Source organism: Hyperolius riggenbachi, chromosome 10 (assembly GCF_040937935.1).
Source record: "Hyperolius riggenbachi isolate aHypRig1 chromosome 10, aHypRig1.pri, whole genome shotgun sequence".
NCBI lineage: Eukaryota > Metazoa > Chordata > Amphibia > Anura > Hyperoliidae > Hyperolius > Hyperolius riggenbachi.
This window is the reverse complement of record NC_090655.1, coordinates 245380007-245407798: the sequence shown is the minus strand read 5'-3', so window position 1 is coordinate 245407798 and position 27792 is coordinate 245380007. Positions and strand designations below refer to the sequence as shown.

At 44.4% G+C, this 27792-nt stretch overlaps 1 pseudogene; it reads right to left on the bottom strand.

Annotated features, from left to right (window-relative positions):
• LOC137537034 (zinc finger protein 850-like) overlaps positions 1–16124 on the bottom strand; it is a 55581-nt pseudogene extending 39457 nt beyond the window's left edge.
• Positions 16125–27792: the final 11668 nt, after the last annotated feature.

Genomic DNA, 27792 nt, shown 5'->3' with positions numbered 1-27792 from the left:
AGGGTTCACCACTGCTGAAGTGACTAGAACGGACGTCGTGGGCACAGGATGACTCCAGGAGGCTGCAAGAAGCCCCAGGTAAGTCAAACTCATTTTTTATTGTCACTTAAATAACCCTGTAAGAGTAGTTGTCCGGAGAAGAAGTCCTCTTCAGTCCATTTGCAGTTTTAATTTTCTATACTATATGAGAGAGGTATTTAAATGTATGTTGGAATTGATAAGGGATTGGAGATAGTATTTATAGTGTTTTAGAGGAAGCAGAATGCTATGCAATTCCTAGTAGTGGTATAATGATTGTTTTATATCCAAAGGCTTCCACACTAAATGCAACAGGCAACAACACAATAGGTAATCTATGTAATAAACATAAATATTATTGGTATACAGCAAAGAGATTGTGAAGGTTTCTTAATAATCACTATACCATCTTTGCTATGTTTACAAATAGCCACTTGTCCTAGGTATAACAGATTTGAAGCATATGGTGTATGCAGATAGATTAAAGGGAATTATAGACCAAAGATCTTATTGTAAAAAGACAGGTCTACTTTACTTAGTATTGCTGCAATATAATCCAAATTACCTGTTGACAGACTAAGGTGGACAGCATTCGGCAGGTGGGTGGATTCTTAGGGATAGTGGAGTTATGGCATTCATATAGTATGATTTAGAATTTACTGTATAAGGATTGTGGGCAATGATAGTTGTGGTTAAACCTGTTAGGGGACTTATTGGATAGCTATATGTCCTAGATCAGTTCTGTTATGGTTTTTAGTGAATCGACCAGTCGGCGCAGTTCAGCTGTGCACGCAGGTTATGGGATGTGCAGGCGCACTACACCTGACTGGCTGAATTACCGGGACCCAGAAGATCGAGGCAGTGGACTAGGATGACGAGTGACTGACTGGCCTGAAGGGGGCTGGAGGAAGCCCCAGGTATGTATATATATTTTTTTTTTATCCTTATCTCAGGTTTCCTTTAACATGAATAAGGATGCTCTCCTGTGTGAGTTCTCTGGTGATTACGAAGGCTTCGAGGATCAGCAAACTGTTTCCCACACTCTAAGCATGAATAAGGACGCTCTCCTGTGTGAGTTCTCAGATGATTTTTAAGGTGTATGGGCTGAGTAAACTTTTTGTCACACTCTGCACAAGAATAAGGACGCTCTCCTGTGTGTGTTCTCTGGTGCTTACGAAGGCTTGAGTTAGTAGTAAGCTTTTTCCCACATGCTGAACATGAATAAGGATGTTCTCCTGTGTGAGTTCTTTGGTGTCGCCGAAGGCTTGAATGCTCAGAAAACTTTTTCCCACACTCTGAACATGAAAAAGGACGCTCTCCTGTGTGTGTTCTCTGGTGATTCTGAAGGCTTGAGTGAACAGTAAACTTTTTCCCACACTCTAAACATGAATAAGGACATTCTCCTGTGTGTGTTCTCTTGTGAATCTGAAGGTTTGAGCTATTACTGAACTTTTTGCCACATTCTAAGCATGAATAAGGAAGCTCTCCTGTGTGTGTTTTTTGGTGATTCTGAAGGCTTGAGTGTACAGTAAACTTTTTCCCACACTCTAAGCATGAATAAGGATACTCTCCTGTGTGTGTTCTCTGGTGATTCTGAAGGCTTGAGTTAGTAGTAAACGTTTTACCACATTCTGAACATGAATAAGGACGCTCTCCTGTGTGTATTTTCTGGTGCTTATGAAGGCTTGAGTTAGTAGTAAACTTTTTACCACACTCTGAACATGAATAAGGACGCTCTCCTGTGTGTGTTCTCTGGTGCTTCTGAAGGTGTGAATTAGAAGGGAAATGTTTCCCACACTCTGAACATGAAAAAGGATGCTGAAGCTCTCCTGTGTGCGTTGTTAAGTGACTCTGTAGGGTAGAGTTAAGAGTGAATCCTTTCCCACACTCTGAACATGAATAAGGACGCTCTCCTGTGTGTGTTCTATGATGACTCTTAAGGGTTGAGTGAGCAGTAAACTTTTTCCCACACTCTGAACATGAATAGGGACACTCTCCTGTGTGTGTTCTCTGGTGCCTCTGAAGGAGTGAATTATAAAGAAAATGTTTCCCACACTCTGAACATGAAAAAGGCCGCAGCTCTTTGTGACTTCTTTTGTGCTTAACAAGGTTCCGATAAGATGTAAAATATTTATCACAAACCAGACATGAATGTTTCTTGTTGCCTTCACCTTTTACAGTATCTGCCGTACTGGAAGATTCCTGAGAATTACCCCAATCATTAGCTCTGCCAGCAGTGTGCACACCTGGAGGGATATTTGGGGTAACAGGATGTGACCCTCCAGAAGCTTCCTGATGATTGGAGGGAATGGTGGAAATTCCTGGAGGAATCTGTGTGACGCCATTATCTTCTACATTACAAGGAGGAGGTACAAGAAGGTGTCCCTCTGACCTGTTCCCAGTATTGTCTCCACCTGCTGGGAGAAGAGTGAAAGTACATGTTACCTGCTGATGTCAGAGGCCTCACTACATATCAAAGCAAAGTTCTGAGTAATGACTCCCTCTGTCATGGCTGACATGCATAACTGATTCTAGAGTTTCCCTTTAGATGGAGACTCAGAAAGCTGAGACCTCTGTTTATCCCAAACACCACACCTCATCCAAATGCCATAAATACCACATACAAATAAGCTGCATGAAAGATTCAGTTTAAACAGCAAGTTATTCCTACTAACAAAACTATCAATGAGCCTAAGGAAAGGGAAAGACATGCAGGAACATATAAATGCAATGCTAAGGCCGTATACAGCCATACTGGCAGACATTTTAACCACTTGCCGACCGCCTACTTCATATTGGCGGCGGCAAAGTGGCAGCCCCAGGACCACGTAACGCAGAACGGCAATAGGCTCCGCCCACCCGCGACGTCAACCCGCCGGCCAATCTGAAGCGCCGGCGGGTTGTTAACCCGACGATCGCCGGATAGGAAGCGTATAATACGCTTTGTAATGTTTACAAAGTGTATTATACAGGCTGCCTCCTGCCCTGGTGGTCCCAGTGTCCGAGGGACCACCAGGGCAGGCTGCAGCCACCCTAGTCTGCACCCAAACACACTGATCTGCCCCCCCTGCCCCCTGATCGCCCACAGCACCCCTCAGACCCGCCCTGCCCACCCCCCAGACCACTGTTTGCACACAATCACCCCCCTAATCACCCATCAATCACTCCCTGTCACTATCTGTCAACGCTATATTTTTTTTTAGTCCCTAAACTGCCCCCTGAGTACTCCTGATCACCCCCCACCCCTATGATTCTCCCCAGACCCCCCCCCCCCCCCGTGTACTGTATGCATCTATCCCCCCTGATCACCTGTCAATCACCCGTCAATCACCCATCAATCACCCCTTGTCACTGCCACCCATCAATCAGCCCCTAACCTGCCCCTTGCGGGCAATCTGATCACCCACCCACACCAATAGATCGCCCGCAGATCCGACATCAGATCACCTCCCAAGTGCAGTGTTTACATCTGTTCTCTACCCTAAAAACCCACTAATTACCCATCAATCACCCCCCATCACCACCTGTCACTGTTACCCATCAGATTAGACCCTAATCTGCCCCTTGCGGGCACCCAATCACCCGCCCACACGCTCAGATTGCCCTCAGACCCCCCCTTATCAATTTGCCAGTGCATTATTTACATCCGTTCTTCCCTGTTATAACCCACTGATCCCCTGTCAATCACCCCCTGTCACTGCCACCCATCAATCACCCCCTGTCACTGCCACTTATCAATCAGCCCCTAACCTGCCCCTTGTGGGCAATCTGATCACCCACCCACACCATCAGATTGCCCCAGACCTACCCTTAGATCACCTCCAAAGTGCATTGTTTACATCTGTTCTGCCATCTAATCACCCACTGATCACCCATCAATCAGCCCCTGTCACTGCTACCCATCAGATTAGACCCCTATCTGCCCCTTGCGGGCACCCAATCACCCGCCCACACGCTCAGATTGCCCTCAGACCCCCCCCTTATCAATTCGCCAGTGCATTATTTACATCTGTTCTTCCCTGTAATAACCCACTGATCACCTGTCAATCACCTGTCAATCACCCATCAATCACCCATCAATCACCCCCTGTCACTGCCACCCATCAATCAGCCCCTAACCTGCCCCTTGGGGGCAATCTGATCACCCACCCAAACCAATAGATCGCCCGCAGATCCGACATCAGATCACCTCCCAAGTGCAGTGTTTACATCTGTTCTCTCCTATAAACACCCACTAATTACCCACCAATCACCCCCTATCACCACCTGTCACTGTTACCCATCAGAATAGACCCTAATCTGCCCCTTGCGGGCACCCAATTACCCGCCCCACATGCTCAGATTGCCCTCAGACCCCCCCTTATCAATTCGCCAGTGCAATATTTACATCTGTTCTTCCCTGTAATAACCCACTGATCACCTGTCAATCACCTATCAATCACCCATCAATCACCCCCTGTCACTGCCACCCATCAATCACCCCCTGTCACTGCCACCCATCAATCAGCCCCTAACCTGCCCCTTGCGGGCAATCTGATCACCCACCCACACCATCAGATTGCCCCAGACCTACCCTCAGATCACCTCCAAAGTGCATTGTTTACATCTGTTCTGCCATCTAATCACCCACTGATCACCCATCAATCAGCCCCTGTCACTGCTACCCATCAGATTAGACCCCTATCTGCCCCTAGGGCACCCAATCACCCTCCCACACCCTCAGAACGCCCTCAGACCCCAGCCCTGATCACCTCGCCAGTGCATTGCTTGCATCTATTCCCCCCACTAATCACACCTTGAGACACCCACCAATCACCTCCTGTCACCACCTGTCACCCCCTAACACACCTACCCATCAAATCAGGCCCTAATTTGCCCCGTGTGGGCTCCTGATAACTCGGCCAAACCCTCAGATCCCCCTTCTGATCACCTCCCCAGTGCATTGATTGCATCTATTTTCCCCTCTAACCACCCCGAGACACCCATCAATCACCTCCTGTCACCCCCCTAGCACTCCTGTCCATCAGATCAGGCCCAATACAACCGGTCATGTAAGAGGCCACCCTGCTTATGACCGGTTCCACAAAATTCGCCCCCTCATAGACCACCTGCCATCAAAATTTGCAGATGCTTATACCCCTGAACAGTCATTTTGAGACATTTGGTTTCCAGACTACTCACGGTTTTGGGCCCGTAAAATGCCAGGGCAGTATAGGAACTGCACAAGTGACCCCTTTTTAGAAAAAAGACACCCCAAGGTATTCTGTTAAGTGTATGAAGCGTTCATAGAAGATTTTATTTTTTGTCAAAAGTTAGCGGAAATTGATTTTTATTGGTTTTTTTTCACAAAGTTTCATTTTTCACTAACTTGTGACAAAAAATAAGATCTTCTATGAACTCACCATACACCTAACGGAATACCTTGGGGTGTCTTCTTTCTAAAATGGGGTCACTTGTGGCATTCCTATACTGCCCTGGCATTTTAGGGGCCCTAAACCGTGAGGAGTAGTCTAGAAAACAAATGCCTCAAAATAACCTGTGAATAGGACGTTGGGCCCCTTAGCGCACCTAGGCTGCAAAAAAGTGTCACGCATGTGGTATCGCCATACTCAGGAGAAGTAGTATAATGTGTTTTGGGGTGTATTTTTACACATACCCATGCTGGGTGGGAGAAAGCTCTCTGTAAATGGACAATTATGTGTAAAATAAATCTAATATATGTCATTTACAGAGATATTTCTCCCACCAAGCATGGGTATATGTAAAAATACACCACAAAACACATTATACTACTTCTTCTGAGCACGGCAGTACCACAAGTGTGGCACTTTTTTGCAGCCTAACTGCGCTAAAGGGCCCAAAGTCCAATGAGTACCTTTAGGTTTTCACAGGTCATTTTGCGACATTTGGGTTCAAGACTACTCCTCACGGTTTAGGGCCCCTAAAATGCCAGGGCAGTATAGGAACCCCACAAGTGACCCCATTTTAGAAAGAAGACACCCCAAGGTATTCTGTTAGGTGTATGACGAGTTCATAGAAGATTTTATTTTTTGTCACAAGTTAGCGGAAATTGATTTGTATTGGTTTTTTTTCACAAAGTGTCAATTTCCGCTAACTTGTGACAAAAAAAAAATCTTCTATGAACTCACCATACTCCTAACAGAATACCTTGGGGGTGTCTTCTTTCTAAAATGGGGTCACTTGTGGGGTTCCTATACTGCCCTGGCATTTTAGGGGCCCTAAACCGTGAGGAGTAGTCTAGAATCCAAATGCCTCAAAATGACCTGTGAATAGGACGTTAGGCCCCTTAGCGCACCTAGGTTGCAAAAAAGTGCCACACATGTGGTATCGCCATACTCAGGAGAAGTAGTATAATGTGTTTTGGGGTGTATTTTTACACATACCCATGCTGAGTGGGAGAAATATCTCTGTAAATGGACAATTGTGTGTAAAAAAAAAAAAAAATCAAAAAATTGTCATTTACAGAGATATTTCTCCCACCCAGCATGGGTATGTGTAAAAATACACCCCAAAACACATTATACTACTTCTTCTGAGTACGGCAATACCACATGTGTGGCACTTTTTTGCAGCCTAACTGTGCTAAGGGGCCCTAAGTCCAATGAGCACCTTTAGGCTGGCCCCAAAATGCCAGGACAGTAAACACACCCCACAAATGACCCCATTTTGGAAAGTAGACACTTTAAGGTATTCAGAGAGGAGCATAGTGAGTCTGTGGCAGATTTCATTTTTTTTTGTCGCAAGTTAGAAGAAATGGAAACTTTTTTTTCCCTTTTTTTTGTCACAAAGTGTCATTTTCCGCTAACTTGTGACAAAAAATAAAATCTTCTATGAACTGATATTTACCTCTTTCAGGCAGAGAAAGAAAAAAAAGGAACACAGCATAGTTATTTGTGTGCTAGGCACTGTACATACACATGTCTATCTCATCATGTCACATGTCACTTCGGGTATCCTTTAACACTTCAGCCTGTTGCTGCTCTCTGGCTGAGAGCTAAGTTTAATATTGTTTGCGTTTACCTGTATTGACAAATGCTGTAAGGGTTCAATAGATCTGAACACAGAGGAAGTCTAACATTTCAAAAGAGGTAAAACTGTGTGACCTCATGTCAGATTGAGCCTACAGTACCACTTATACATCTCTGTATGTTAATTTCACTTTTGAACAGTTCTGTATAATGCCTGAAGAAGAAATGTGGGGTTTTAAGGGCTTGCAATAAACCATGTACAATTAGTCATTAACCACTTATGTGGTTTCCTACAGTATATCTACATCGGGCAGGACTTCAGTTCCTACCCATCAACATAGATAAACTTCAATGGCGGTGGATGGCCACCTATTGCTCCCTCACGGGTACTCGCCGCTGCCTGTTAGAGGGGAGATGAATGAATTGGAATGCAGTTCCCATTCATTAATCTAAGTCCCCATGTCATTGATCGTTGGCATCAATAAGATGCCTGCATCATTGCATCTTCCAGAGTAATACATCCACGCATTACTTCCTGTTTAGCGTACTTATAGGGCTCTAATAGGAAATAATGCGCCAGGACTTCTTGTGACTAAATATTAAAATTACACCTAAATGCTTTTTTTTTTTTTTTTTATAAAAAGACCCATCATTACAATTAACCCCTTACCTCCCACCCTTTCCGATAGTTTTCTAAACAGTGTTCATCCCAGAAATGTATTCCAGCCGGGTGGTATGAAAAAGTAGCCGGGTGGGGAAGGTCACGCTGGGTGCTACTAGGTGGGGAATCACCCCTCTCACCTTTAAAGTGAAAGGCTAGGCTCCATCTTATGTACTGGAAGCTCTTAAAGGGATACTTAACTGAAGAAAAATTGGCCAATTACTTACATGGGGCGTCTTCTAGCCCCCTGAAGCCTCCTGCTCCCTCACCGCCATTCCACGCTGCTCCGCTTCTTAGCCTCGCCCCTCCTCGGTCATGCTCCTGTGGCCGGGAGTGCTTTTTAAAGTGTTCGTTAAAGTTCTAACTACCCTTCTGCTGATTTGACAATGACACTAGCAGTTTTTCCTATATATATGGGTGGTCCTAGTGTGGAAAAGAGGATTTCTGGGCCATGATATTGTATGATATTGATAATAAGACAGCTTATCAATATGCTAAGGCATCAGATATCCCCTCTTACACCACCCATGTATATAGGAATCATGGAAAAAAAAATCTTGGTAGTTTCATTTTAAAAACTGCGGATTGAACCTGGCCGCTGGTAGTAATGACACTGTCAGTCGCATGGGATATTGCTGGGTATATGGCTGTCAACAGGCCAGGGTGCCTCACTAATCACTCTGTGACTCTGTCTGCCTTTGCCCTGTGTGAGTCTATGACCATCTGTACACTGGCTAACTCTGCTCTCTCCCCCTCAAGCTGCAGCTCCCTCACACCAGTCACTTCTGGCATCAATCAAGGCCCAGGGAAAGCAATCAGAATCAATCAGAATCACAGGACAGAATAATCATGGGGGTCAAAGAGCCAAGCATCCTAAAGTTCTAGCTAGCGGAGGCTGAGTTAGAGCCCCCCCTCCTTCATTAGCAGAAGCCAGCGACATACACACACACACACACACACACACACACACACACACACACACACAAACTCCGACTGGCAGCGGGATGAGGAGTACAGGGGGAAGAAGAGGAGAGTGTCTGGCTGGACATTCCAGAAAGAACAGAGCCACTCTTCCTCATCCAATCTTCAGCTCAACTGAGCTGCATGTGATGTCACCTGCATTCCCCCCCCCCCCCCCTCCACACAACTGACAGGAGCTGGGGAGAAGGGCAGAGATAGCGTCCCAGAGTAATAAAGTTATAGGCATATGAATGGAAAGAGCACTGAAAAGTGAAAATTGCTCTGGTAAAGAAGGGGAAAAACCCCTCAGGAGCTAAGTGGTTAAAGGTACTACCAGAATCAGTGTTTGTTGGTTTGATGTCGCCATTAGTACTATGATGTTATACTGAGAAAGAATGGAGATAGGCCTTATATCAGACAGTGTACAGCATCTGTTCTTCATTTGTTGGTTCTGTGATGTTATACTAAGGAATGGAGATAGGCCTTTCATATGGTGTACAGTATCTCCTCCTCATTTGTTGGTACTATGATGTTATACTGAGGAATGGAGATGAGCCTTTCATAGGATGTACAGTATCTCCTCCTCATTTGTTGGTACTATGATGTTATACTGAGGAATGGAGATGGGCCTTTCATATGGTGTACAGTATTTCCTCCTCATTTGTTGGTACTATGAGGTTACACTGAGGAATGGAGATGAGCCTCTCATATGGTGTACAGTATCTCCTCCTCATGTGTTGGTACTATGATGTTATACTGAGGAATGGAGATGGGCCTTTCATATGGTGTACAGTATCTCCTCCTCATGTGTTGGTACTATGATGTTATACTGAGGAATGGAGATGGGCCTTTCATATGGTGTACAGTATCTCCTCCTCATTTGTTGGTGCTATGATGTTATACTGAGGAATGGAGATGGGCCTTTCATATGGTGTACAATATATCCTCCTCATTTGTTGGTACTATGATGTTATACTGAGGAATGGAGATGGGCCTTTCATATGGTGTACAGTATCTCCTCCTCATTTGTTGGTACTATGATGTTATACTGAGGAATGGAGATGGGCCTTTCATATGGTGTACAGTATCTCCTCCTCATTTGTTGGTGCTATGATGTTATACTGAGGAATGGAGATGGGCCTTTCATATGGTGTACAGTATCTCCTCCTCATTTGTTGGTGCTATGATGTTATACTGAGGAATGGAGATGGGCCTTTCATATGGTGTACAGTATCTCCTCCTCATTTGTTGGTGCTATGATGTTATACTGAGGAATGAAGATGGGCCTCTCATATGGTGTACGGTATCTCCTCCTCATTTGTTGATGCTATGATGTTATACTGAGGAATGGAGATGGACCTTTCATATAGTGTACAGTATCTCCTCCTCATGTGTTGGTACTGTGATGTTATACTGAGGAATGGAGATGGGCCTTTCATATGGTGTACAGTATTTCCTCCTCATTTGCTGGTGCTATGATGTTATACTGAGGAATGGAGATGGGCCTTTCATATGCTGTACAGTATCTCCTCCTCATGTGTTGGTACTATGATGTTATACTGAGGAATGGAGATGGGCCTTTCATATGGTGTACAGTATCTCCTCCTCATTTGTTGGTGGTATGATGTTATACTGAGGAATGGAGATGGGCCTTTCATATGATGTACAGTATCTCCTCCTCATTTGTTGGTACTATGATGTTATACTGAGGAATGGAGATGGGCCTTTCATATGGTGTACAGTATCTCCTCCTCATGTGTTGGTGCTATGATGTTATACTGAGGAATGGAGATGGGCCTTTCATATGGTGTACAATATCTCCTCCTCATTTGCTAGTACTATGATGTTATACTGAGGAATGGAGATGGGCCTTTCATATGATGTACAGTATCTCCTCCTCATTTGTTGGTACTATGATGTTATACTGAGGAATGGAGATGGGCCTTTCATATGGTGTACAGTATCTCCTCCTCATGTGTTGGTGCTATGATGTTATACTGAGGAATGGAGATGGGCCTTTCATATGGTGTACAATATCTCCTCCTCATTTGCTGGTACTATGATGTTATACTGAGGAATAGAGAAGGGCCTTTCATATGATGTACAGTATCTCCTCCTCATTTGTTGGTACTATGATGTTATACTGAGGAATGGAGATGGGCCTTTCATATGGTGTACAGTATCTCCTCCTGATTTGTTGGTACTATGATGTTATACTGAGGAATGGAGATGGGCCTTTCATATGGTGTACAGTACCTCCTCCTCATTTGTTGGTACTATGATGTTATACTGAGGAATGGAGATGGACCTTTCATATGGTGTACAGTATCTCCCCCTCATTTGTTGGTACTATGATGTTATACTGAGGAATGGAGATGGGCCTCTCATATGGTGTACAGTACCTCCTCCTCATTTGTTTGTACTATGATATTATACTGAGGAATGGAGATGGACCTTTCATATGGTGTACAGCATCTCCTCCTCATTTGTTGGTACTATGATGTTATACTGAGGAATGGAGATGGACCTTTCATATGGTGTACAGTATCTCCTCCTAGAAAAACTGTACTAAATTACTAAAGCTCATAAGAAAGTCTTTACTAATCTCTTTTTAATAATGTGTCCTCTCTTTTATCCAACTTTTTATTTAGTGTTGTATACCTTGTTACATTATTTATATTTCTATAGAGTAATCTCACTGTCTTAAGCTCAATTTTTATTTACCGCAACATCAGCAGTTGCGTGATTCTTTGATTGCTGGGCACACTTTTTTGTATCCAAGATGAAGTTTGATATATTCAATCAACAAATGATTATATTGCTTTCTTTTCTGCTTTAATTTTTCCTTAGGTGGTGTTCATATTTTTATATATATATTTTACTCCACAGGTAAATGTCTATCCATGGGCCACAATACCATTGCGGCCATTTGGCCATATATACTGTAGATATTTTTATGTACACTTGGTAGTGTTGCTCCCCATGCTTCCCTTCTTGGATGAGTTCATACATTTTTGCCTTTTTTTGTTTCATATATATGCAGCCTGTTTTCAGGCTGACATGCATTTGGTGCTCTGGATAGAGCCCTTACCAAAGATTGCGGCAGGGCGCACATTCTTCATGTTGCGCATGCGCTGCGGCGTTCTACGCCCCCATCTCCTTTGGGCGGATGCGACGTCATCGTCGCATCCACATTATCATTGACAGCCGTAGGGATGCAAACTTCTCATCGCCTTTTGCTGCTTTAGTCGCATACCAGTACAGCGCGATGCGGAAATATGTCCGCATCGCGCTACCATGACGTCAGGGTAACGCGAGATTTCCCGGCGCACATTTCCGCCCGGACACTTAGGTTGGCGCCAGTTTTTACACTATATCAGACCTGCCGGACGCCTCGGTTGCTACAGAGGCGCTCTGGCACAACAATTGACCCTGAATGGGTAAGTGTAAATGGTGATTTTTCCTTATTTGTGGTATTTATGCCGCCGTGCATTAGTTAAATGTCTCTAGTTGCCAGCATACGATTATAATTGGTTATATTTAGACCACAACATTGGTATGGTACACGGGTGTCCTCAGATTTTATTGACATCATAACAATACACATTTCAGCATGGAGGGACACCTATGTCCTAATACTCTGACATATTTTTAATTTGATCTCCAACAAGGTTATTACACTATGCTACATTGTTCCATATATAGGTGTGTATACATATACTTATATATATGGGCCACACTATGTTAATGTGTATGAAATTGGTATACATTACTATAGATATTTTGCTGGTTATGTTACATTTTGAAGTGCTGTGTACAATTTTATTGCCTATTTCAATTTGGTCTAGGCTACTCTGGTTATACAAATAGATTACGTTGATTGTTTGTTCCAAGCACCTCCTAGCATTGTTTTTTCTTTTATGTTTTTTCCCCAGTGTTCTCCACACTTGATTGCCTGATAAAGCGGGATGTTGGCCCGTGAAACGCGTTGCACATTTGGAGAATTGTTTTAATAAATGTCAAGGTTATGTTTATAAAGGTTCATTCTGCCTGGTCATTTATATACCTGAAGGAGGCAAGTCCACACACTTCCTTCCTTTTAAACAGTTTTTAGCTATTTTATCCTTTGTTGGCGCCTCTGTTATCTTCGTTTATTGAGTATCTCCTCCTCATTTGTTGGTAATATAATGTTATACTGAGGGATGGGGATGGGCCTTTCATGTGCAGTACAGAATCTCATTTGTTGTGAACATGATATTATACTGAGGCTGCTAAAATGTAATTGCACTAACTGCACAAAAGCAAACAACGTTTGCTTACGAGAGGTGTGCATGCTTAGTCGAGGGAAGACACTGGTTGTGGTGAGTAGTGAGGCGGTGAAGTCCAGACTGTGCATGAGGACTCCTGCCATAGGTTTGTCTGTATAGTAAAAAGGACAGCGAGAGGAATTTTATATCCGTACAGAGCGGTCTCTCATGTGAAGATCTGCTGATTCTACCATTGCCAGTCACTCGATTTATCTTACACTCATCAAATATAAATACAAATGTGAGCATTTAAGCGAATATAGCATTCATTACTTACCTGTGCAAACATATTTTTCTGCTTTGATATTTGTCATCATGTCACCCTCCTCCATGGTCTTCTGATCACTCCTCACACCAGTCTCTTCTTTTTCCTCTTTAATTGTCCTCATCATGTCACCTTCCTCCATAGTCTGCTGATCACTCCTCACATAAGTCTCTTCTTCCTTTTTAACCTCAAGTTTTACATCAATCTGTTTTTCACACTAAATCCACAAAACACAAAAAATTATATCATTAAAGTGTACCTGAACTGATATTCCACAAAGGATTTTAAAAATGTTCTCTTGGACACACCCCTATGCGTATATTAGCGTGGCTGTACTGAGCGTGCGTGAATATGGTCTGCACTTGCCCAGTAGAGCCAAGCCAGTCATGTATAGCTTTTCTTTCAAGCACAACCAGTTTCATGGTACTCGGCATGTGTGGACCTCAATCACACATGCAAAGTATGGCTGCTCGCTTGCTTGGCCAGCAGCAAAACCATGGAGAACAAGAGGATCCCAGGCATCAGCAATGGGTTCAGGAAGGATCAGGAAAGCATCTGGACTATCTATAGGCATTCCACTAGTTAGGCGAGAATCTAACTTTTAATTTGATTGAATTCAGAGGTTTGCTTTAACACAAAAACACTATTGAAATGATATACTGATCCGTTCCACCTACCTGATAATGGTGGGAGGTGGTGAGATATTCCTGTGGACAATCCTGGGAATAAAGAGGACCTGTACATCTCTCTGGTGGGTTTCTGTTACTGGATTCATCTGTAGGAAACACACAGACTGACTGAATATGTTGTCTCTATGTTATTATCAGATGATGGGGGATCTAGGTGTACCCTCTGTACTGCTTTCTCCTTTACAAGAAATAAAAGTCTGCTCTTACCCGGTGATGTGAGGGGAAGTTGATGCTCCATAACGGTGTCCTTGTATAGATCCTTGTGCCCTTCTATAGTCTTCAAAAATAAACTGCCACTTCTGCATGGAGAAATAGACACACATGTAATAACATAGTCCTGACACATCCTGACACACATGTAATAACACTCCAGTGCTTGGGGTAATGGGGGTACATGTGGGGTGGGGGGGGGGGGTTAAGTTTCAGACAAGGAGGTGGGAAGGTTGAGGAAATCCACCTGCTGGTCAAGCAACAGAAACCCTGTGTTATCACTCCCAGTAGAAACCTGCAGCAAGTCTTGACTGTGAGCAGCATAACCTGATTACTGCTGCTTGGCCAGTAAGTGGATTTCTTCAGCTTTACCCCCTCCCATCCCTACACTGGGGGGGTTATTGATAGAAGCATAATGGTGTGTGCATATAGGAAGATACAGGATAAATTCCTCTGGGTCGGGCAGTGAGGTCACGACAAAGGGGCCACAGGGCGATTACTGGATGTTAATAGACATTAAATAATGTGTTTAACTACCTTCCTCGCCGCTTCCCAGCAATGTTTTGCTCCTACTTCCGGTCCTGACCCACGGCTTCTGGTCTTTGCGTTCCACCCTGGTATGAGTGCAGTGCTCCTGTTACAAGTGATATCAGGTCTCCATCTTGTGGTCAGTATCGGAACTGCTGCCTATTTTTTACTTTAATGGATTTATGCTGTGGATTTGTACAGTATTATTGATCCATATTACCCCATGCCTTATACTGATGAGGACCAACCAGCGCAAAGCAGGTGTGTACGTGTTGGGTTAATATGGCTATATAAAGTGGTACTACTAGTGAGCACTGGTAATAATTCAGAGTTAATACAATGCAATTGCTATACAGCTTTGGCAAGAGCCAAAACACAACAACACCCAAACACTTCTTTCATGTTTCTATCCTCTCTCTCTCATCTCCTCCCAGCATGCCTCATGTTTCTTTCCTCTCTCACCTCCCCCATGTATGCCTCATGTTTCTTTCCTCTCTCTCTCTCTCTCACCTCCCCCCAGCATCCCTCATGGTTCTTTCTTCTCTCTCATCTACTCCCAGCATGTCTCATGTTTCTTTCCACACTCTCTGATCTCCCCCAGCATACTTCATGTTTCTTTCCTCTCTCTCTCTCTCTCTCATCTCCCCCAGCATGCCTCATGCCTCTTTCCTCTCTCTCATCTCCCCCAGCATGCCTCATGTTTCTTTTCTTACCTCTCTCTCATCTCCCCCAGCATGCCTCATGTTTCTTTTGTCTCTCCCCCCCCCCAGCATTCCTCAGGTTTCTTTCCTCTCTCATCCTACCCCCAGCATGCCTCATGTTTCTTTCCTCTCTCTCTCTCTCTCTCTCTCTCTCTCTCATCTCCTCCCAGCATACCTCATGTTTCTCTCCTCTCTCATATCCCCCAGCATGCCTCATGTTTCTTTCCCTTTTCTCATCTCCTCCCAGCACGCCTCATGTTTCTCTCCTCTCTCATATCCCCCAGCATGCCTCATGTTTCTTTCCCTTTTCTCATCTCCTCCCAGCACACCTCATGTTTCTTTCCTCTCTCTCGCCCCTTACCCCGCCCAGCATGCCTCATGCTTCTTTCCTCACTCTCTCATCTCCCCCACCATGCCTCATGTTTCTTTCCCTAGTGTTTGCCATGTCAGTATACTACTGGGCAAAGCCCCGCCTCCCTTTGCCCCAATAGGACAATACATTTATAAAAGGTCTCCCACAACCCATGCCATCATTCCTTTTTTTGTCCTCGCCTCCAGCAGGATTTGTTCCCTTACCTCCGCTTTGCGGGTCCAGCAGCGTGGCTCTCTGCTGTAGTCCTTGATCTTCGGTAGCTAAAGGCTTCCATAAGACATGGAGTCCCCTCTGGTACTCTCCGGGACATCTAATTTATAGTTTCCTGCGACCACAATTGATACCTAAATGGTATCGTGGTTTCCCTGCAGCTTTCAGCTGATTAGGCCGTTTGGTTTCTGCTGCTATCTTATGTTAGCAGCGTCTGGTCATTCCTCCCTCCGGGTCAGCCGGGGACTTCCGGATTTCTCTCGCGCGCGAGAGAGATTTCCTCTGTGTTAACAGCGTTCTGGCGGAAGTGAGCCGGCGGCCATCTTTGTTATGGGCGGATGGTCTTTCCCGGCAAGGCGCTTCCGCTGGCTGAGATTTAAATTGGTGGAGTGGGTGGATGGCGTTCTCTCCACAGCGTGCGGCGACTGAGGTGGTGGCTGGAGCACTCATTACCCCAGGAGTGGTGTAATCTCGTTTGGTCACAGGACAGGTAGGACGCTGGTTTATTATTCTTTGCTTGATATAAACAGATTGTATGGTTAGCATGTATTTTCAGGAGGTAGGCAGGGTTCCTGCAGTGGCTAGAGTTGTTGTTGTTGATCTCATAGGGTTGCAATATGCTTCTATGGAGCAATGTTCTGGCTGCTTTATGGTGTGTGTGTGTGTGTGTGTGTGTGTGTGTGTGTGTGTGTGTGTGTGTGTGTGTGTGTGTGTGTGTGTGTGTTGTGTGTGTGTGTGTGTGTGTGTGTGTAGTGTATATTTAAGTACCGGTATATCTGGGGGTGAGCTGGCAGATATCAATTATTATCAGTTGATTGTAATTTGAGCAGGTTGGACTAGATGGCAGTCCTCATAGTTCATTGTTTTGTTTCAGCTGCTGCAATGGGAAAACATAGCGGAGAGTACCAAAAGGTCGAGTCTAAATCTAGATCAAATAGGTAAGGGTGGTATTTATTTTGTGAGCTGAATTCTCTCGGTCAAAATGCTGATGGTTTTATCGTCATTTTGACAGGAATACAAGTCTCGAGGAAGTACTCGACGGAATGAGTCAAGAGAGAAATCAAGATCACAAAAACATGTGTCGAAAGAGCATGCTGTATCCACGCACAGGAGTAGCTCTAAAGAAAAGTCGAAAATTAGTCATTTTGATGAACTTCATCTTCAAGAGAACAAAAGATCATCTTCAAGTGACAAATCAGTGCTAGAAGTCCAGGCAGGCCCCTCTGGTGTAGAAACTCAAGGTCCAACAGGACCTCCAGTGGATAGTTCCTGGATATGTGGAAGGCCATCTCTGCCCAATAAAAAAATTTGTGATTTATGCTATGCAGATATAGCTAGAGAGGGGAGAGATGTATCATCTCTTATCAAGCAAGTGGTAAAGGATGCAGTCTCAGAAATTTCAGTATCTAAGAAGTCGCCCCAACTCGAGGCATCACGTGCCTCTTCTCCATAATCAGTGTCGTCAGATTCAAGTTCAGACTCTGATGATGAGGGTCTAGGATTTGACTTTTCTTTTTTTTTTGTAACACTATTTTTATTGAGTTCAAAAGCATATATCAACAGGTACAAGAGATGTGTTCGTACAGGATAGTACAGTCTTACCCTCAATCGCTAAGATGTAATAACTTATACATAGTTGAAGACTAGTTTATATTCATGGATTTCAATATTATCATGTCTATATGAGGAAGAAAGTCAATGACCTTATGCGAAATAGTTTCAAGTCTCTTACGTTGGTTTCGAGAAGATAGACTTATATGGAATTAAGCGTCCATTAGGAAATTGTCAAGATTGGGGGAAAACTGAGTAGGATTACCAATTGTACCAATGAGAGTGATGACCTAAAAAAGAAAAAGTAAGAAAGACAGAAACAAATACAAAAACAACATCAAAAACAATATTTGAAATGAGTAGGTCGGATCTCAGGTTTGATCAGAAGGTGATAGATTACTTAGAGCCAAGGTGACTTACTGCCTTATAGTCTAGGGGAGTAGGGAAAGGAGTTTTAATTTTATCAACCATTATCTAGATAGTGTTCCCATGGGCCCCAAATCTTATCAAATCTAGCCTCAGAGTCCCGGAGGGAGGCAGTTAATTGTTCCATAAGTTTGTTCCATTTGATTTTTGCTAGGACTTCAGGTAATTCAGGGGGGGCTATTTTTTTCCAATTAGAGGCTATAGATAGCCTGGCTGCAGTGAGAATGCGGATTATTAAAATTCTCTCGAATTTACGGGCTTGAGGGATGGATTTACCAAGCAACATATAGGTGGGGTCTAGGGGAATCGTTAAGTCCAAGACTTTAAAAATAAGGTTTTGGATTTCGGTCCAGTAAGAAGTTAAAAGAGGACAGTACCAAAAGACATGCTCTATTGACCCTTTGAGCCCACATCCCCTCCAGCACAGATCCGAGGAACCCGGGTATATACGTGAGAGGGTAGCAGGAGTTAGGTACCATCTGAACAGTATCTTATATATGTTTTCTTTAATTTGAACGCACATTGATGAGTCTTTGGCGTTCTGCCAGATGGATTCCCAGTCCTTATTTGATATAGGCCGGGAGAGGGAAGATTCCCATTTGGCCATGTAATCGTGGGTTGGGAAAAGAGAATAGGAATTAGTGCAAAGAAGGGAGTAGATTAGAGTGATGAGGCCTTTTTGGTACCCTTTATGAATACAGAGGTTCTCATAAATCGTTGTAGCTTTAATGGGTGTAGAGATTGGAACTAGAGACCTCAAAAAGTGTGTGATCTGATTATATTCATGTAGGAGTCTAGACGAGGGGGGGTGTTTTTCACATAAATGGTCGTAGGTTATGAAGTTTGTGGAATTAGGTTGCAACCAGTCATGTAGCCTAAAGTATCCCCTCGAATACCATCTTGCCATAAAGTCCTGTTCGAGGCCAGGTTTGAATTTAGGGTTGCCTAGGATTGGTGTTAATCTATGTGAGGCCTTCAGACCAGTTTCTGGTGTGATAGAGGACCAGATGCGAATGGTGAATTTGGTAAAAGATAGACCCAACGAGGCTGGAGGAGAACAAGTTCTGTCGGGCCAGATAAATGAGGCCAGTGAGAAGGGTAAGACTTGAGTAGCCTCTATTAATGCCCACTTAGTTTTAACTGTAAAGTCTGACCACTCGGTTAGTTGGCGTAGGTGAGCAGCTTTGTAGTATAAGGCTATGTTGGGTAGACCTAGGCCCCCTTGGTCCCTCAGAGCCATCATGACTTTTTTGGAGACCCTTGGTTTCTGGTTGTTCCATATGAATTTGCCTATTTCCCGTTGTAATAGAGCTAGTTGGGCTGAGGGGACTGCTACTGGAAGGGTTTCAAATAGGTATAATATACGGGGGAGTATGTTCATTTTGACTGAATGTAACCGTCCAATCCATGAAATATTGAATTTGGCCCATTTATGAAGATCTTGGATAATGGTATGAATTAATTGGGGAAAGTTATGTTTATATAGGGAGTTATATGACGTTGTAAGGAAGATACCCAAATATTTCAGTGAATGCTTTTTCCAGTTGAAATTGTAGGATGCCTGTAGTGTTTCGAGGAGTGGAGGGGGGACATTAATAGGAAGGGCTTCTGTTTTGTCGTGATTAAGCTTATATCCTGAGAGTTCCTCGTATTCTCTGAGTAGTTGTTTAAGGGGTGTAGGATTTGACTTTTCATTAGTTCCTCCATTTGTTACACGAGTTAAGCAAGCGATTGAATGGGAAGAAGAAGTTTCTTCACCCAGAAATAAAAGAAAAAGATACTACAAACAGTTAAGTAAAGAAAGAATAGTGTTCCCTCTAATGGAGGAGATTAAGGAGCTTATTCTTCATGAATGGGAGAAAACAGTGAAAAAGCCTTCTTTGAAGAACAGGTTTCAGAAGCTGTATCCCCTTTCTGAGGAAAGTGAAAATCTAGTGCAATCAAACCCATTGGTTGATGCTTCTCTGATGAAGATAGTGAGAAATGTTACGCTTCCAATGGAAGATTCTACATTGTTTAGAGATGTCTTGGACCGCCAAATAGACCAAGATCTCAAAAGGTGCTATTTGTCATCAGGAGAGTCTGCCAGGATCGCTATTACATTGACTTCAGTAGCAAAAGCATTGAAGGTGTGGGTTGAAGATTTGCAGAAAGCGATGAAAAGAAAGGAAAGTGTGGAGGAACTGTCATTTGCCTTTCAGGAGTTATCTTTAACTGCAGATTTTGTAGGAGCAGCATGTATTGACTTGGTTAGAACTTCAAGTTGATCCATGCTATATTCAATTATGGCCAGAAGATGTTTGTGGCTGAAGCCATGGGCAGCAGACCCGATTTCGAAGCAGTCCTGGTTGAAAATTCCATTTGATGGTAAGAATTTATTTGGTCCAAAAATGGATGCTGCCATCTCGCGAGTGACTGGGGGAAAGTCTGGTCTGCTACCACAGGATCGCAAATTCAAGGAAGCAAGTTGGGGGAAGATTTCCTCAGTACAGGAAACAGGTTTATAATTTTTCTGAAGCCAAATCATATAGACCTGGCAAAGAGTTCAGAAGAAATTGGAGGCCAAATCAGGCGTTCCAGAGATCGAACAGGTCTAAAGTTTCTAATACCGCATCTGAAGCAAATAAGTCTTTTTGAGATGAGGCCCGTCCAAGTTGTTCCGGTGGGAGCAAGACTGCAGCAATTCAGGGACATCAGGATGGGAATCATAAAAAATACCTGGGTAAAGACGACTGTATCGTTAGGTCACGAATGGACTTTCAGAGGTTGTCCACCAAAGGACAATTTGGTGGTAACGAAAATTCCGAAGTCAAGGGACAAAAGAATGATCTTAGAAGAGTATATTTCAAAACTGATAAGTCAAAAGGCGGTTTGTCCAGTTCCGCCTTCAGAAGAAGGTACAGGCTTCTACTCACCGATCTTTCTTATAAAAAAGAAGTCAGGAGATCTGAGACCAGTTCTAGATTAAAAGAAGCTAAACAAGTTTATTTACATTCCAAAATTCAAGATGGAAACGCTGTCTTCTATCATGATGTGGATGCGGCCAGGAGATTGGATGTCGTCCATAGATCTAAAGGACGCGTATTTTCACGTTCCGGTAGGTCAGAAGTGTCAAAGGTTTCTTCGGTTTGCGGTAGGTCAGGTACACCTGCAGCTTGTTTGTCTTCCTTTTGGGCTCGCAACCTCGCCGCGAACCTTTTCCAAGGTACTTCTCGCCGTAATTTCAGTGGTGCGTCTTCGGGGAATACGCGTCCTGCACGATATAATTCTCCTGGCCGCATCGAGACAGTTACTACTGCAACATCAGTCAACACTGATAGAGACATTGGAGAAATTCGGGTGGATTCTGAATCACAAGAAGAGTCTTTTGGTTCCTATGCAGAGAATGCTGTTTCTGGGGGCAGTAATAGATACAGTCCAACAGACAATTTCGTTGCCGCAAGAAAAAGTGATGAAAATTCAGAATGTGATTCAGAGATTCATAGTGAAGGACTTTGCACAAGCAAGAGAGCGTCAGAAAATATTAGGGCTGATGTCATCACTCATCAACTATCCAGATGGTGCCCTGGGCTCATTGGCACTTGAGGATGTTACAGTTGAGTTTTCTCGATCAGTGGGACAAGCGAGACTTGAAGCAGTTGATATACAGTCCCGAAAACAGTGAAGGAGTCTTTGAGTTGGTGGATGAACAGTCACAATCTGAGCAGATGTCGAAACCTATTCCCTCCACAGTGGAGAGTGATTAGTACAGATGCCAGCATGATAGGCTGGGGAGCGATATTAGACGGTCAGTCAGCCCAAGGTTCCTGGAATATGTCGGATCAGCAGATAGTCTGGAATGTGCTGGAACTCAAGGCGGCCTACCAGGCTATCCGTTATTTTCTTCCAATCCTGAAGGGTCAGTCGGTGTTACTCAGAATGGACAATGCGTCGGCAGTTTCCTATGTGAGGAAGCAGGGAGGTACGCACGCACGCACAGCAAATCGTTAATGAGAGAAGTTTCCCCGATAATGAGGATGGCTCAGAACTACTTCACGGAGATCTCAGCTGTGTATGTTCCAGGACCACAGAATCAGCAGGCAGATTTCCTTTCACGACATTGCCTGGACAACAACGAGTGGTCTCTACATCCGAAAATATTTCACCAGTTAGTCAGCAGGTGGGGGATGCCTCAGGTAGACCTATTTGCATCCCGGAGAAACCACAAGACCCCACTGTACTTTTCGAGGTTTCCGGATCGACAAGCATTGGCAGTGGATGCGTTGACTCAACGTTGGTGGTTCAGGACGGCTTACGCTTTCCCACCGACTCCACTAATCTTCAAGTTTCTGCAGAAATTGAGTTTTCACAATACAGTGGTGATAGCGATCCCTCCACACTGGCCAGCAAGACCATGGTTTCCACTTCTTCTTCAGATCATGGCCAAAGAGAAGCTGGTGCCACTTCCATTGATGGAGGATTTGCTGTCACAGGGGGCCATGAGACATGGCAATCTGAAGCAACTACATCTGATGGCCTGGATTTTGAAAGGGCTAGGTTGTTGAACTCTGGGTGTTCTGCAGAAGTAGTAGAGACGTTACTTAACCACTTCCCGACCGCCGTATATACAATTGGCGGCCGGGAAGTGCACCCCGCAAGGACCGCCGTATAGACAAATGGCGGCGGTCCTTGTAGGGGCATGGGCGGAGCGATCGCGTCATCCGTGATGCGATCCTCCGCCTCCGCCTGGCGCCGCTCACCCGCCGCAACATCCCGCCGGCCATACGGAAGCGCCGGCGGGATGTTAACCCGACGATCGCCGCATACAAAGTGTATAATACACTTTGTAATGTTTACAAAGTGTATTATACAGGCTGCCTCCTGCCCTGGTGGTCCCAGTGTCCGAGGGACCACCAGGGCAGGCTGCAGCCACCCTAGTCTGCACCAAGCACACTGATTTTTCCCCCCCCCTGCCCCAGATCGCCCACAGCACCCATCAGACCCCCCCCCTGCCCACCCCCCAGACCCCTGTTTGCACCCAATCACCCCCCTAATCACCCATCAATCACTCCCTGTCACTATCTGTCAACGCTATTTTTTTTATCCCCCCCCCCCTGCTCCCTCCTGATCACCCCCCACCCCTCAGATTCTCCCCAGACCCCCCCCCCCCCATGTACTGTATGCATCTATCCCCCCTGATCACCTGTCAATCACCAATCAATCACCCCCTGTCACTGCCACCCATCAATCAGCCCCTAACCTGCCCCTTGCGGGCAATCTGATCACCCCCCCACACCAATAGATCGCCCGCAGATCCGACATCAGATCACCTCCCAAATCCATTGTTTACATCTATTCTCTCCTCTAAACACCCACTAATTACCCATCAATCACCCATCAATCACCCCCTATCACCACCTGTCACTTTTACCTATCAGATCAGACCCTAATCTGCCCCTTGCGGGCACCCAATCACTCGCCCACACGCTCAGATTGCCCTCTGACCCCCCCTTATCAATTCACCAGTGCATTAATTACATCTGTTCTTCCCTGTAATAACCCACTGATTGCCTGTCAATCACCTGCCAATCACCTATCACCCATCAATCACCCCCTGTCACTGCCACCCATCAATCAGCCCCTAACCTGCCCCTTGCAGGCAATCTGATCACCCACCCACACCATTAGATCGCCCGCAAACCCGCCGTCAGATTACCTCCCAAATGTATTGTTTACATCTGTTATCTTCTTTAAACACCCACTAATTACCCATCAATCACCCCCTGTCACTGCCACCCAACAATCAGCCCCTAACCTGCCCCTTGCGGGCAATCTGATCACCCACCCACACCAATAGATCGCCCGCAGATCCGACATCAGATCACCACCCAAGCGCAGTGTTTCCATCTATTCTCTCCTCTAAACACCCACTAATTACCCATCAATTACCCATCAATCACCCCCTATCACCACCTGTCACTGTTACCCATCAGATCAGACCCTAATCTGCCCCTTGCGGGCACCCAATCACCCGCCTACACGCTCAGATTGCCCTCAGACCCCCCCTTATCAATTCGCCAGTGCAATATTTACATCTGTTCTCCCCTGTAATAACCCACTGATTACCTGTCAATCACCTATCAATCACCCATCAATCACCCCCTGTCACTGCCACCCATCAATCACCCCCTGTCACTGCCACCCATCAATCACCCCCTGTCACTGCCACCCAACAATCAGCCCCTAACCTGCCCCTTGCGGGCAATCTGATCACCCACCCACACCAATAGATCGCCCGCAGATCCGACGTCCGATCACCTCCCAAGTGCAGTGTTTACATCTGTTCTCTACCCTAAACACCCACTAATTACCCATCAATCACCCCCTGTCACTGCTACCTATCAGATTAGACCCCTATCTGCCTCTAGGGCACTCAATCACCCGCCCACACCCTCAGAATGCCCTCAGACCCCAGCCCTGATCACCTCGCCAGTGCATTGCTTGCATCTATTCCCCCCTCTAATCACACCTTGAGACACGCATCAATCACCTCCTGTCACCCCCTAGCACACCTACCCATCAGATCAGGCCCTAATTTGCCCCGTGTGGGCTCCTGATCACTCGGCCAAACCCTCAGATCCCCTTCCGATCACCTCCCCAGTGCATTGATTGCATCTATTTTCCCCTCTAACCACCCCCTGAGACACCCATCAATCACCTCCTGTCACCCCCCTAGCACTCCTATCCATCAGATCAGGCCCAATACAACCTGTCATCTAAAAGGCCACCCTGCTTATGACCGGTTCCACAAAATTCGCCCCCTCATAGACCACCTGTCATCAAAATTTGCAGATGCTTATACCCCTGAACAGTCATTTTGAGACATTTGGTTTCCAGACTACTCACGGTTTTGGGCCCGTAAAATGCCAGGGCGGTATAGGAACCCCACAAGTGACCCCATTTTAGAAAAAAAGACACCCCAAGGTATTCTGTTAGGTGTATGACGAGTTCATAGAAGATTTTATTTTTTGTCAAAAGTTAGCGGAAATTGATTTTTATTGGGTTTTTTTCACAAAGTTTCATTTTTCACTAACTTGTGACAAAAAATAAAATCGTGTATGAACTCGCCATACACCTAACGGAATACCTTGGGGTGTCTTCTTTCTAAAATGGGGTCACTTGTGGGGTTCCTATACTGCCCTGGCATTTTAGGGGCCCTAAACCGCGAGGAGTAGTCTAGAAAACAAATGCCTCAAAATGACCTGTGAATAGGACGTTGGGCCCCTTAGCGCACCTAGGCTGCAAAAGAGTGTCACACATGTGGTACCGCCGTACTCAGGAAAAGTAGAATAATGTGTTTTGGGGTGTATGTTTACACATACCCATGCTGGGTGGGAGAAATTTCTATGTAAATGGACAATTGTGTGTAAAAAAAAATCAAACAATTGTCATTTACAGAGATATTTCTCCCACTTAGCATGGGTATGTGTAAAAATACACCCCAAAACACATTATACTACTTCTCCTGAGTACGGCGGTACCACATGTGTGGCACTTTTTTACACCCTAAGTACGCTAAGGGGCCCAAAGTCCAATGAGTACCTTTAGGATTTCACAGGTCATTTTGCAACATTTGGTTTCAAGACTACTCCTCACGGTTTAGGGCCCCTAAAATGCCAGGGCAGTATAGGAACCCCACAAATGACCCCATTCTAGAAAGAAGACACCCAAAGGTATTCCGTTAGGAGTATGGTGAGTTCATAGAAGATTTTATTTTTTGTCACAAGTTAGCGGAAAATGACACTTTGTGAAAAAAAAACCCAATTAAAATCAATTTCCGCTAACTTGTGACAAAAAAATAAAAACTTCTATGAACTCACCATACTCCTAACGGAATACCTTAGGGTGTCTTCTTTCTAAAATGGGGTCATTAATAGGGTTCCTATACTGCCCTGGCATTTTAGGGGCCCTAAACCGTGAGGAGTAGTCTTGAAACAAAAATGACCTGTGAAATCCTAAAGGTACTCATTGGACTTTGGGCCCCTTAGCGCAGTTAGGGTGCAAAAAGGTGCCAGACATGTGGTATCGCCGTACTCAGGAGAAGTAGTACAATGTGTTTTGAGGTGTATTTTTACACATACCCATGCTAGGTGGGAGAAATACCTCTGTAAATGACAATCTTTTGATTTTTTTACACACAATTGTCCATTTACAGAGTTATTTCTCCCACCCAGCATGGGTATGTGTAAAAATACACCCCAAAACACATTGTACCACTTCTCCCGAGTACGGCGATACCACATGTGTGGCACTTTTTTGCACCCTAACTGCGCTAAGGGGCCCAAAGTCCAATGAGTACCTTTAGGATTTCACAGGTCATTTTGAGAAATTTTGTTTCAAGACTACTCCTCACGGTTTAGGGCCCCTAAAATGCCAGGACAGTATAGGAACCCCACAAATGACTCCATTTTAGAAAGAAGACACCCCAAGGTATTCTGTTAGTAGTACGGTGAGTTCATAGAAGATTTTATTTTTTGTCACAAGTTAGCGGAAATTGATTTTTATTGTTTTTTTTCACAAAGTGTCATTTTCCGCTAACTTGTGACAAAAAATAAAATCTTCTATGAACTCACCGTACTACTAACAGAATACCTTGGGGTGTGTAGGAGTAGTCTTGAAACGAAATTTCTCAAAATGACCTGTGAAATCCTAAAGGTACTCATTGGACTTTGGGCCCCTTAGCGCAGTTAGGGTGCAAAAAAGTGCCACACGTGGTATCGCCGTACTCAGGAGAAGTAGTATAATGTGTTTTGGGGTGTATTTGTACACATACCCATGCTGAGTGGGAGAAAGATCTCTGTAAATGGACAATTGTGTGTAAAAAAAAATTAACAAATTGTCATTTACAGAGATATTTCTCCCACCCAGCATGGGTATGTGTAAAAATACACCCCAAAACACATTATACTACTTCTCCTGAGTACGGCAATACCACATGTGTGGCACTTTTTTGCAGCCTAACTGCGCTAAGGGGCCCAAAGTCCAATGAGAACCTTTAGGCTTTACAGGGGTGCTTACAAATTAGCACCCCCCAAAATGCGAGGACAGTAAACACACCCCACAAATGACCCCATTTTGGAAAGTAGACACTTCAAGGTATTCAGAGAGGGGCATGGTGAGTCCGTGGCAGATTTCATTTTTTTTTGTCGCAAGTTAGAAGAAATGGAAACTTTTTTTTTTTTTTTGTCACAAAGTGTCATTTTCCGCTTACTTGTGACAAAAAATAATATCTTCTATGAACTCACTATGCCTCTCAGTGAATACTTTGGGATGTCTTCTTTCCAAAATGGGGTCATTTGGGGGGTATTTATACTATCCTGGAATTCTAGCCCCTCATGAAACATGACAGGGGGTCAGAAAAGTCATAGATGCTTGAAAATGGGAAAATTCACTTTTTGCACCATAGTTTGTAAACGCTATAACTTTTACCCAAACCAATAAATATACACTGAATGGTTTTTTTTTTTATCAAAAACATGTTTGTCCACATTTTTCGCGCTGCATGTATACATAAATTTTACTTTATTTGAAAAATGTCAGCACAGAAAGTTAAAAACATTTTTTTGCCAAAATTCATGTCTTTTTTGATGAATATAATAAAAAGTAAAAATCGCAGGAGCAATCAAATAGCACCAAAAGAAAGCTTTATTAGTCACAAGAAAAGGAGCCAAAATTCATTTAGGTGGTAGGTTGTATGAGCGAGCAATAAACCGTGAAAGCTGCAGTGGTCTGAATGGAAAAAAAGTGGCCGGTCCTTAAGGGGTAGAAAGCCCTAGGCCCTCAAGTGGTTAAAGCAAACCAACCTACGACGGTCGTGTCTTATAATCGGGTCTGGAAAGCTTTTAGTGTGTTTGCAAAGAATCAG